This window comes from Callorhinus ursinus, unplaced genomic scaffold, assembly GCF_003265705.2.
Source record: "Callorhinus ursinus isolate GAN/ISIS: 27379988/994484 unplaced genomic scaffold, GSC_fseal_2.0 scaffold59, whole genome shotgun sequence".
In the NCBI taxonomy this organism is placed as follows: domain Eukaryota; kingdom Metazoa; phylum Chordata; class Mammalia; order Carnivora; family Otariidae; genus Callorhinus; species Callorhinus ursinus.
In genome coordinates, this window is record NW_027397121.1 from 7483113 (window position 1) to 7496799 (window position 13687).

A 13687-nucleotide genomic window follows, 5' to 3' on the forward strand; every position below is an offset into this window, starting at 1 on the left:
GTTCCCCTTCTACTGCTTACTTGGAAAATTCCATTCAGATGTCTCCTTCTCCAGGAAACTTTTCTTGACCTGCTTCATACCAGTAAGAGTTAGTCCCTTTATTTTTCTGGGTTACTTTGTATTTTTTTTTTCTATTGCTGTACATATCCTTCTGTAATGCCTTGGGTCTCTGTAGAATTCTTGTTACAGAATTATCTTTTGGTTTGATGATGTTTATACACACACACACACACACACACACACACACACGTATTTTAAAGATTTTATTTATTTATTTGAGAGAGAGAGTGAGAGAGAGCACCAGTGGGGGAAGTGGCAGAAGCAGACTCCCGGTTGAGCGGGGAGCCCCATGCGGGCTCAATCCTGGGACTCCAGGATCATGACCTGAGCCGAAGGGAGATGCTCAACCAACTGAGCCACCCAGGTACCCTGATGTTTACCTATATTGAGTGATCACATAAGAAACAGGCCTGTGAAACCCCCTATTGGACTTCCTAAAACAGTATTGTTGAGAGGCTCACTTTTTAAAAATAGGAACTTGAGAAATTTCCTGGTCTTGCTTTGGATTCATTTTATATGACAGCCACTGTTAACAGCATTTTGAGTTGGTTGCTGGAAAATTTCAAGCCAAAATTGTTGTTTACCTCTAGATTTTGTGATCTAAATTAGCCTCATTTTAGACTCTAGTGAGGTGTCTTGCTTGATGTGAACTGAAGTCTGGCAAAGTCTGTTTTCCCATATTGATACTGGGGAGCAGTACGGGAGCCGCTAATGTGCAGAACTTGCAGCCTGAAATCAGTAAATCTCCTGTTTTACAATCCACCTGTTGCTCTCTGGAGGATACGTAGGTGGGTGATGCTCGGTGTTTGAGAAGCTTAGGGAAGCTATATCACTGTGTTTTCTCTTCTAATATATGCATTATTTTCCCCTTGGAAAGGGGTTGTTGGATAATTTTCAACTTTCCCAAGAAGCTAATTATTTTTTCCATTATTTGATAGATTTTTTTTCTCCCTTCCTATGTAAAAACATGGGTTAATTGTGAAGTGGAAAGTGAGGTATCCAAGAGGATCTAGAATCTCAAACTCCAGCTGTTTTGGTGCAGAAGCTGCACATTTCTTTTTTTTATTTTTTAAAAATTAGATCTGATTTTTAATACAACCAAACAAGACTAGAAAAAGTTACCATAGGGTTAATTAGAATTAATGTCTAAGGTCTGGTAAAAAATGAGACATAAACGTGGAAACAAAATTTAAAGCTGCTGGAAAAAAAAAGAAACACTGTTTCAGGGTTAGTTTACTGTTTCCAGTGAGCCTGCAATTCATGAGGGTGCAGTATGGATTATTTTTGAATAACCCAGATCATATAACACAATTCTTTTTATTTTCCTCAAAACCTCTTCTTAATATTTATGATTTTCTTCATTTGAAGCCCCACACTGGGCCATAACACTGGAATGTAACTGTTTACTTCGATGTCTTTGTGAAATGCATTCTGCTATCTACATGATATTTCTCATTTCTTGTTCCTTCAGCTTTGTGTATACGAAAAACATGCCGTAGTGGGATTACATGTTGAATGCCAGCACGTTCATTTGTACCTCACGCTCATAAAACACATCTTCCAACGTCTTTCTTCTGCTGCCATCACCCACAGTCTCAAACAAAGGCTTATATCCTCCATAACGGTCTGCTACTCTCCTCATCTGATCAGTCTTCTGCTTGAGCCAACAGGTGCCACCCCTCAGGATAGAGCTCGCTACAGATCGGGTAGAGGGTCTCCCGGTCATCTTTACTCAGTTCAATGCCAAAGGCGTTAAAAGTGATAAAAGCACCTTTGGTAGCCTCAAACTCAAGAATGGGATGCATAATTTCTGCTGTGACATCACCATGATTCTTACAGAATTTATAGAATGCCTCGAGGTAAGATTTGTACAGTTTATTGTACAGTAATTCAATATTCAGTTCATCTAGGGTATTTTCAGACATATAGTCCATATAGCTCCATGCCCTCAAGCATAGGGAAGGAGATCACAGCCAAGTTAGGCTGAAACAGCTCTGGATCCTGGTCAGCTCCTGAAGATTTGCTCTAGATTGGAAAAAAAAAAGTGCTACCATTTATGAGCAGTTATCAGAAAGAAATCTATCAGCCGATAGGGTTTTCATGACTAGTCTCCTCTGCTTTTTCAGTGAGTGGCTTTCAACACAGCATGCTCAGCCCCGTTTTTACAGCAACAGTGAATCAGCGAGATAACCCAAGTAAACCCAGGAAACAAACCCAGACTGTGAGAAGGAGAGTAGGCTGCAGAGTTCTTGACTTAAAAACAAGGCCCTGGAAAATTGACCAGGTATACAGTTTCCATGGGAGAAAATGCCGATCAGTTTGTATGTCTTTTGAGTAGGAAATTTAAAGGCTGGGAGTCTGCTGCTTGTTTCTTAGAGAACTGGTGTGGCTACACTGTGGGTTTCAAGGAAAGGAGCCTTCTTTGGAAGGTGCCCTTAAATTACAACGAAGTCCTCATCTGGAGGATATTGGAAAATGAAAACTATTGTCCGTCATGTTCAATGGCGCTCCTGTTTTTATTGATTCCAAGAGATTATTATTAACTCACATGAATCCAAGACAGGAGTCTCAAATACATAGTTGCAGGGTGGCGGTGGGGGGGGGGGAGAAATTAACCACGGTTCCTAATGCTTTAAATGTTCATAACATTTAAGAAAAATTCCAGGCTGGGATAAGGTCAAAGTACAGGATCTGTGAACCTGAGTTCTCCACCACCCTTTTTTCCAGAGATTGCAGAGAAAAATTCCAATCTGTAAGTAACACAATTAGGTTAAGTAAGTTAAAGAAATTAGCCTTCAGAGGATGGATCTTTTAATGATTTTCTACTTGGAAAAGTTGTCTTCCTTTTTTTTTTTATTCTTCGAATTTTTATTTCTAATTAATCCTAATTAGTTAACATACAGCACAAAATTGGCTTCAGGAGTAGAATTCAGTGGTTCATCACTTACATACACCCCCCAGTGCTCATCACAAGTGCCTTCCTTAATACCCATCACCCACTTAACCCATCCCCCACCCACCTCCCTCCATCTATCCTCAGATTGTTCTCTATCATTAAGAGTCTCTTATGGTTTATTTCCCTCTCTCTCTCTCCAACCCCGTATGTTCATCTGTTTTGTTTCCTAAATTCCACATTTGAGTGAAATCATATGGTATTTGTCTTTCTTTAATTTTTCTTAGCATAATACACTCTAGCTCCACCCCGATAGTTGTGAATGGCAAGAAAGTTGCCTTGCAAATTAGAAAAGTATAGACTTATTATAAAACCTTAGTTCAAAAGTAAATACTATACTCTGATAAATGTAAGATGAAAAAGTACAAACTCATGTAAAAATAACTAAGTTATAATGAATGCTTAAACGGTTTTTTTTAAATATACTTCCTGTTCCTAAAACATTTTTGTATGAAAAATGGGAAAATATAATTCTGGTTTAATTTCCTCAGTGTCTTTGGTAAGTTATAAAATAAAAATCAGATATGCAACTGGACTGTAGACCAATAAGTGGTCATAAAAAGACTTTAAAAATTTCTCTGCAGTGGGGCATCCAGCGGGCTCAGTTGGTGGAGCATGTGATGCTTGATCTCAGGGTCGTGAATTTGAGCCCCACGTTGGGTGTAGAGATTGTTTAAATAAATAAACTTAAAAAAAAAACTCTCTGCACTAAAAATCTAAACTAGTATGTAGACGATTACTCAAAGTAAATTCAAGAGAACTTAATCTACGCTTATTTAATATTCTTGAGCTGGGTAAACATTTTCATAAGTTAAATTATTTTGTGCATTTTGAGTTTAAATTATGTCCCTGCTCTGATTTCATCATGTATAAAATAAAAATGGAATCATAGCATTTCTGTCCATATAAAACCATGCCTTTTTTTTTTAAGAATACTTTTTTGGGGGGGCAGTTTCAGGTTTACAGAAAAATTGAGTGGAAAGTACAGATAGTTTTCATATGTTCCCTCACTCCCTACCTTCTCCCAAATTCCTCTGTTAGTAACATCTTGCACTACTGTGGTATATTTGTTACAATTGATGAGCCAATGTAGTTACATTATTTAAAAAAATATTTCATTTATTTATTTGAGAGAGTGAGAGAGAGATCACAAGCAGGGGCAGGGGTAGAGGGAGAAGCAGACTCCCTGCCAAGCAGGGAGCCCAACATGACGCTTGATCCCAGGACCCTGGGATTATGACCTGATAAACCGACTGAGCCACCCAGGCACCCTATTGTTACATTATTAAGTAAAGTCTATAGTTTTACATTAGGGTTCACTCTTTGTATTGTACATTCTATGGGTTTTGGCAAATATGTAATTATATGTATCCACCATTTCAATATCATACGGAATAGCTTCACTGCCCTAATAATACCCTGACCTCCATCTATTCTTCTCCGCTTCCCTCTTTCCCAATGAAACCCTGGTGATCACCGATCTTTTTACCGTCTTTTTACTGTCTCCAGTTTGACCTTTTTCAGAATGTCATATAGTTGGGAATCACAGTATGTAGCCTTTTCAGATAACTTCTTTCACTTAGCAATATGCATTTAAGTTTCCTCCATGTCTTTTTGTGGTTTGATAGCTCATTTAAAAAAATTGCTTAAAAATATTCCATTGTGTGAATGTACCAATTGTTTATCCATTTACCCACTGAAGGATCTCTTATTACTTACAAGTTTTGGCAGCCCCCATCTTTTCAAATTGAAAGGCTACATTAAATGGAATGTCCTAAATTTCATTCACTTACCTTATAGAGCAGACTTTGTTATGTCTTAAATTAATGTTAGAGGTATGTAAACGTAGTCATGGGTGCTCAGAGATACAACTTAAAAATTCAGTATCACAAATGACATGGAATCCTCATGTTATTCCAATTACAGTATCTGGGAAAAGTTAAAGTGTCATACTTCTCAGACAATTTTTTTAAAAAATTTTATTTATTTGAGAGAGAAAGAGAGAGAGCTTGTGAGCACAAGCAGGGGGAGGCACAGAGGGAGAGGGAGAAGCAGACTCCCCGCTGAGCAGGGGCGCTGGAAGATGCGGAGCTAGATCCCAAGGATCCTGAGTCATGAAATGAGCTGAAGGCAGACGCCTAACCCACTGAGCCATCCAGGCGTCCCACAGACAAATTTTTTATATTAATGGTGATTGTATTTTTCTTTAAGATTTTTTTTTTTTAATTTGACAGAGAGAAAGAGAGAGAGCACAAGCAGGGGGAGTGGCAGGCAGATGGAGAGGGAGAAGCAGGCTCCCCGCTGAGCAAGGAGCCTGATGCAGGGCTCGATCCCAGGACTCTAGGATCATGACCCGAGCCAAAGGTTGCTTAACCTACGGAGCCACCCAGGTACCCTGATTATATTTTTCTTTAATATTAACCTAATGTAAACTTCTAAAATCTCTAATTGACTTTGGGACCTTGGTCTGGTATCTTCTGCCTAAATGGTTGCTGCACTTGAGCATGTGTTTCACTTCTCAGATGTCTGTTAACATTTTTCACGATTGTCATGACTGGGTAGACAATTACAAAAACAGTAGAGAGAAGAGCTTACATTTCTAACAGCCCTTGTGTCACTTTCTGCTGAAGACACTGTGAAATCTTTAAATCTAGTTAATACCCAACTAACATTTTTCTATGGGAATTCAAAGCTATACTAATGATATTCATTGGACTGTTAGAACAATTCATGTAAGACTTAAGGTTTCTAAATGCTGAGGTCGTTTTCACATTTCCATTTAATATCAAGGGAGGAATCTTTGTGCTATGTGAGGCGATCTGTGTTGAGCAGCTGGGCAGCTGGAGTTGAAAATGTTCCTAAATGTTCAGGATATGGAATTGATCTGATTTTAGGGAATGGGTATTTCTTTCTTTCTTTTTTTACCCTAGAGATAAAAAGAAAGAAGTTCATGTCTTGCATGTAGAACTTATTTGCTCTATTTAGCATGGCTCTGTGTTTGTACCAGTGTTTGTAATAGTCTCCAAGAGTAGCAGTCTTCAAACTGGGGTTTTGTATTTTCGGGGGTATCAGAAGGCTTTCCAAAGGGGACATAGGCACAGAAAATTTTAAGGGAATCTAGACCCACAACATCCATGTGCATACTCTTGAAAAAGTGATGTGCTTAATCAAATGCTTGGTGTTTTAAGCCCCTTTAAAAAAAAAATAAAAGTGACATGCTTATGACTGCTCTTATAGTATTTAATCTTTTTCTCCCACATTACAAGAGGAAGGTGTACCACTTACCTATCCAAGATCTAATTATGGTGCCTTGACCTGGGAATAAAATACTTCTGAGTACCAAAGAAAAGGACAGTTCAAAACCTGTAGACATGAAGCCTCCTTTAACTACAACTTTGTGTCCTTCTATATTTCTGTTAAGGGCACTGATCCTCAACCATTTTGCCCCTCAGGGGAGACACCTGGCAATATCTGCAGACAGTTTTTTATTGCCATAACTGAAAGGGTTCTGGTCGGGGATCAGTGCTAGTGGGTAGAGGTGGGGAATGCTGCTAAACATCCTACAATGCACGGGATACCTGACAATGAATAATTTATTCAACTCCAAATGTCAATAATGCTCCAAGTTGAGTAACTTTATATGTTAAGGGTGATATGTGGCATAAGAAATGGGGGAGTTTTGGCCTGTGTTACAATATTCTGGATTTGCATAATTCCTCAGTGGAAAAGTTGGAATGCTGAAAAATTGCATCTGATAACCTTGAGGCTTCCTTTTCTTTCTTGTTTTTTTTTTATGATTTTATTTATTTGAGAGAGAGAGTGCGCACTAGTGGGCGGGGGGGGGGCGGGCAGAGGCAGAGGGAACAGGAGAAGCAGACACCCCGTTGAACAGGGAGCCCAAGGTGGGGCTGGTCCCAGGACTGAGTCACCCAGGCGCCCAGAAGGCTTCCTTTTCTAATTTTAAAGGATTAATGGCTCCTTAGCATTGGCAAGAAATACTGATGGTGGTGGTTTTTAAATTTCATTCAGGTGACAAATTCATGGCAAGGTTCCAATCCTTATCTGTTTTGGCATTAGAATATTCTCAGTTTAAGGGTGCCTGGGTGGCTCAGTTGGTTAAGCATTTGACTCTTGATTTCAGCTCAGGTCATGATCTCAGGGTTGTGAGATTGAGCCCTGCACTGGGCTCACGATGGGTGTGGAGCCTGCTTAAGATTCTCTCTCTCCGGGCACGTTCTGCGTGGAGCACTGGGTGTTATGCACAAACAATGAATCATGGAACACTATATCAAAAACTAATGATGTAATGTATGGTGATTAACATAACAATAAAAAATTTAAAGAAGAAGAAAAAAAAGATTCTCTCTCTCCTCCCTCTGCCCCACCCCTACCCCCACCGGCACGCATGCTCTCTTTCTAAAAATAAAAAAAGAATATCCTCAATTTATAAAAATCATGTAAAGAAATAGTAACTTGCAACGGAGTTCCCTAAGAACTAACAAAGACCTACTCACTCGTCTCATTTGTGCTTCCCTGGCTTAGGTTGCATGATTTGAAAGCAGTGAAGGCAAAAGTCTCGACATTTACTTCTGACAGATCGACATCATATTTTGGAGTAAAATAAACACATATTGGGAGTACTTTAATATATGTTTTCTTGAGCTTATTCTGACTTATATAAGAAATATTTTTATGGACTTTTACCAAATATTACTGGATCATACAAAGACATTTTTCTATTTGGGTATAAGTCTATGATATACTGTTATTTCTCTGCTCATTTATTTGTTTTTATATATACCCACTAGATTCAGGTTAATCTGATGGAAATATTTTGTGGATTCTGCTGTAAATAATTCACATAGCAATCAGAAATAGAATTTCTGTAAACTTACACTGGGTAATGATCTAATACCTTCTCTTCATTTTGCAGTTAATTTCCACTGAGTAGATTAAATTGTGTTCTTAAAAGCAGAAATCCACTTATCTGGGGATACAAAACAAAATGTTCCAAAATGTAGTCTTGGTTGTAATACTCTAAACTCTAGAAATCCAGGTTCATTTATTTGGGATTAATTTCTCCCTCTTGGATGTTGATACACTGTTCTATACCTAACAAATGCATGATTACAAAATTAATCATTTTCTACAGTCACATGAAATTACACACATACACATGCACAATAGTTTAGTGCCCATCTCTGTCATAATTTTTAAATGCACTTCCAAATGACATTAAAAAATGGGGAAAAGGTCTTTATTCAGAACCTATTGATTTTTAATTTCCAAATCTGTGGGTTTCTTTCTAACCCTAGTTTCATCCAATTTGAGTTTCACAAACAAGATGCCTCTAACAGGTATAAATATTAGTTATTTCATAAGAATTTTAAAAGCTTCTTTGGTATACTTCTAAGAACTGAGTGAAAGAAACTAATGTGTAAAAAGAGTTTTGCAAATCAGGTAGTTTCTAATTCTTTGCTTCAACAAAATTGAAGAAGAACTCTACATTTGAGTTGTGCGATTATTTGAAATAGTATTTAATAATAGTGCACCTTGTGAGTTTTGGCATATAACCAAGAAGAAATTTTATTTTATTTTATTTTATTTTTTAAAAGATTTTATTTATTTATTTGAGAGAAAGAATGAGAGAGAGAACACATGAGGGGGGGAGGGTCAGAGGGAGAAGCAGACTCCCTGCCAAGTGGGAGCCTGATGCGGGACTCGATCCCAGGACTCCAGGATCATGACCTGAGCCAAAGGCAGTTGCTTAACCAACTGAGCCACCCAGGCGCCCACCAAGAAGAAATTTTAAAAATTGGGTGAAGTTGCTACAACAAAATTCCTTCCATTCTTATACTTATTCTGTTTCCATACTTTTATATGTGAGTAAGATTTTTTAGTTCTTTATGTTAAAATATTTTTAAAGGAATAGAAATCATATGGAACTGGCTTCATAATAACAATAAATAACTTTCATCAACATGAAGTAGGGAAAATAAAGCCCCTATCCATCTCTGTAAGAGAAACATTTCCAATTAAATAGTTACTTTTTAAAAATTTATGTTTTCTACTTTTATTTACTCAAATCTGTGTTATTTATATTATTTTGATCAATTATCTCTAATAATTGTAGTACTATCTTGATTCATCTGACTTTTCAAACACTTAGATCAGGAAATAAAAGATTTATTTTAAGAACATATTTTGTTGCAAAGAAGCATGCTAGATTGGATCAAGAAAAGATTTCCAAGACCAAAAATACATTACATTAGAATGTTGGGCCAGGGTTGAGAAAAAAAAAATTCTACAGGGGGAGGAAAATGAAAATATGAATTCAAAAGAAAAAAAAGGTGCAATGTAAAATTTCCAACTGTTAAGGAAGAGGTTGTGCATTTTAAAAATTAGTGATGGGTGTCAATAAATTAGGGTAATTAGATTCCATGGGACACATGACAAGGTGATTAACAGATTTATTTAAATGTGTTAATATATGTGATGTGTTGGAAATTATATTCTTTGCAACTCTTTGGATACATGCTGAGAATTTCAGGTCCACCTAAGCCTGTGGAAGGAGGCATTTATTTCACAACTCTCTCCAGGGAGATGTGAAGGAAAGACCATTGAGCTATTATTCTCCCTTCTCATGTTCCCCTAATCGGAAATGGACAAACACTTGGAGGAGAGAACCTATAGGTGTTAGGAGAGAGATGAAGGAGTAGACAGTTTTTTCAGTTCTCTGCCAAAAATTCCTCTCAAACTGAGGAAGGAAACATGAATGGAAAGACACGCTAGTCTTGAAGCTCCCATTTATACAGTAAGTTCTTTAATTTTTAGCAACTCTTCCCCTACTGCAGAGACCCAATTTTTCCCTCCCTCACAATATTCATTCCTCCCTCTTATTTACTTGAAGATGAGCATATTACCCCCTTTTACTACCTGGGAAGAGAAAATGACTTGTGTGAGGCTAGCAGGGAAGTGGGAGTTAGGAGGTTGTAGAGCAAACCATTAGTCTTAAACTTGAAGTGGTATAAACATTTAAATGCCAGAACCGGGGCAAAATTGGGAAACAATGCAGGAAAAGAGGTGCAAGTCCCTGGCATTAGACGACTGCAGTCCTAGAATCTGTCCCAAAGCAGTGTCTTTTCTTTAATGAACCCTGCATCTGGGGACCACACCAAGTTTCTTTGACTCCAAATTTGCTCCTCGTATTTGCCTGGGGTGGATATCCCTTTTGATTACCCAATCACATCACTGCGTAGCACCATTTACACACTCACACATGCTCACTTAAGAGTTTTGTTTGTTCATTTATTTATTTTTAAAGATTTTGTTTATTTGAGAGAGAGAGAGCACGAGTGGGGAGGAGGGGCAGAGACAGAGGGAGAGGGACAAGCTGACTCCCCACTGAGCAAGGAACCAGACTTGGGGCTCAATCCCAGGACCATGACCTGAGCCAAAGGCAGATGCTTAACCAACTGAGCTACCTAGGCGCTCTGTTTATTTGTTTTTAATCAACGCTGGGACCTGGTTTCCTCCCATTGAATCACAGAGGAAAATTTGGGGAATGCAAGAAGAGTTCTTGAAGTGGATCTCTTGGATTTAAGGTAACCATTTCTCAGGTGCCTGTGTGCCCTTCCGGTTACTCTCTGAGCTCCTGGCTCAACTTCTCCTGACCATGTGAAGAAGTAGGGGAGATCCGAATGCAGATCAGGCCTGCAGAGCTCAGCCCACAGGGGCTGGCCATCCCTGGTGGAGCCTGTCATTGGGCACTGGGACTCCCGGAGAATGAGTACTGCAGATTTTGCAGTTCTCCATCTTGACTGCTTCTCAGACTGACCATCAGGATGAGTTTTCCCCAGCCTCTTGCCACACCTCCTCCCATCCAAGCAGCAGCAGGAGCTCACTTGCATGTGCTGACCCCCACCTGGTGGCTTCTTGGCCACACTGTCTGCCTGCCAGGCTGACTTGCCTTCCCGAAGGGCACACTCCCTTCCATCCTCTAGCACATCTGTAGTCACCCTAGCTTACAAGCAGCGGGATATTGCGAACCTCACCTATTAAGTGTGGGAAACCCACCAGTCAAGCTGAAGAGGCCTGGTATCCCCACTCGCTTTTACTCAAGCTTTTCGTCTATATTATTCAAATTCCTCTCTAATAACCAGAGCACCTCGGACAAGTAGGCCAGCATTTATGTCCATGATGATTATAAGGAGGTAGGAAGATGGCTTTGAGAAGGCAAGAGGAGAGGGTTTATACTTCTCTCTAGGCTGGAACCCTGGTCGTGCTTAAGCCACCGTGCACAGTGCCTGAGCCGAGGTTTCCTTTCCCACTTGTCCCTCCGAACCGCGTCTCAGTCTGAGGGACCCAGCGTGAGGCCAGAGGGTTGTGTGAGAGAGAAGAAGGCTGTGGCACAAACGCAGCCACCTCACGTGAAAGGGGACGAGTTATATTCCCGAACAAACGTGATGAGAACTGAAGGAATAAATGTCCGACTCTAGGTATTCTCCGGGGACCCTCTCCCAGGGCCTGGATTCGTTTCACTGATGCCGCGAGGACAAGAGCACTCGTACACCTCCTACCAGTAGAGGGCCTAAGGGTCTAAGGGTCCGCCCCTCCTCTCCCGTCGGGGACAGACCCGTTCTCACTGCTCTCCCCCACCTCACTCCAAGGCGCCACGGAGAGACCCGGAGAGACCCGGAGAGAAACCTAGAGGCCCGTATCCCTTCCTCACTACCCCAGCTGGGTGATGCCTGGGGGACACGATTTCCTCCCCAAATCTCACCTGCATTAGCGTCCCCTGCGCGTTCTTCAGGTATTTGCAGAGCCCTCTTCCTCCAGGCAGGCGCTCAGGGACAGTAAGGGACCTCCCATGGAGCCTCGGGTTTCCAGCCGCAGTGACCGCTTCCGTCCAGGTCTTCAACAGGGCGCCGGCATTTCAGGGAGGGCCCCCCCAGGCGCGAAGCCTCAGGGCTCCCAGGGGCCCCCCTGCGGGGGCTGCTGCCCTGACTTCCGGAATCCTCCGGGAGCGCATCAGCGGGCTCGCAGGGGCCTGGCTATGATTGGCTCCACTGAACGTCAATCAGAGCTCGGCGCAGTGGGGGCGGGGGGAGCTGCGGAGGGTCCCCACTGCTTAAAGCCGCTTGGGGTTATTCCCACTTCTCCGGGTGCCCTCAGTCACCGTCCCCGAGGTTCTCCCAGTTTGTGTGCGCTGTTCCTGCCCCCAGGGCCGGGATCCCGGTACTCCGCTTCGCCCCCCCTGCATTCTCAGCTCCCAGGCTCCGTCCCCCAAACCCCGGGGCGCGGGGCAGCCAGGCCAGGGATCGGCGGCCGAGAAGCACCCATACATTATATATATGTATATAGTAATAGAAAATTTTAATCATATATATAATAAATAAATATAGATATTTAGTGGAATGGGATAGAATAAAATAGACCAATGTTCAGTGCCGATTACCATGCTAAATGACCATTAGCTTTGGGATGGACTAGAATAAAATGGAACAGAAAATGCCAGCCTGCATCACAGGCAGTGAGCATAACTATAGTTTCATGTAACATTTGTTTCTATTAAATGTGTGTGCTTATGTTTGTCTGTGTTAGCACAAACTACAAAAAAGTTTGAAAAAACACTGATCCTTCTCTTAGAACTGAATTCTTGGTGCTCTTGCTCCCAAAGTAACCCAAGGCCTTCTCCCTGTGAGCCCTGCACTCGCCCCGCCCACCCCTTAGACTCATCTATCCAAAGAATGAGTTTTCTTCAGGACCTGGTAGGTGATAGAAAGGAGCTTTGCTCTTTCTTTCTGAAAATAGTCGTTAGTTGGGGGTACCACACAATGATCTACTCATCATTTTTCAGTTACACTGAATCCTCTTTCCAGCAGAAAAAATTGAATTGACTGTTGAATATCTTCCCACAAGGGAAATGCAAAGTCCTGATGGCTCTACCAGTAAGTTGCAACGAACACTCAAAGGAAAAAATAACTCTAATCCTACAGAAGTCTTTACAGAATATGAAAAGAGGATATATCCCCTTCTCATTTTATGAGACTAGTATAACCCTTATACTAAAAACTTGACAGGGACCCTACAAGAAAGGAAAATTATAAGTCAATATATATATTGTCAAGGATTTAAAAAATCCTAAACACAGTTCACATGGACTTTCACACAGGAAAAATAAATCTTGCACTCAATTTTTAATTTTAAAAGCCAAATTAAGATAAATCTGTACTTGGGGGTGCCTGGGTGGCTCAGCTGGTTAAGCGACTGCCTTCGGCTTGGGTCATGATCCTGGAGTCCCAGGATCAAGTCCCGCATTATTTGCACTCAAATAAAAGAGGAAATCATTAATTTCTTGGGAAAGCTGAAGGTCGTACAGTAGCACTTTCCTTCCAAGGAAAAGAAAGGAGAAAATGCAGACATCTAGAAGAGGAAAAAAAAAATCACACAGCTTCCATATGTTTCTTTAAAAAAATACCTTGGGGTGATGGGTTGTGGATCTCTGTTACTTCAAAAAGCAACACAGAACCTCTGTGTTCTGCATTGTGTACTTAAACCCAGGCTGGGTTATTCTTAGTGCTCTCCATGGAGATTCTCTCCATCTTAGCCTCATTTTTCTTTTTTAAATTTTTAAAAAAGATTTTATTTATTTTTTTTGAGAGAGAGTGTGTA

General features: G+C 40.6%; 1 pseudogene; it reads right to left on the reverse strand.

Moving 5' to 3' along the window:
- Nucleotides 1-299: 299 nt before the first annotated feature.
- On the reverse strand, nt 300-12012 carry LOC141371181 (V-type proton ATPase subunit d 2 pseudogene; annotated as a pseudogene).
- Between the last annotated feature and the right edge of the window lie 1675 nt (nt 12013-13687).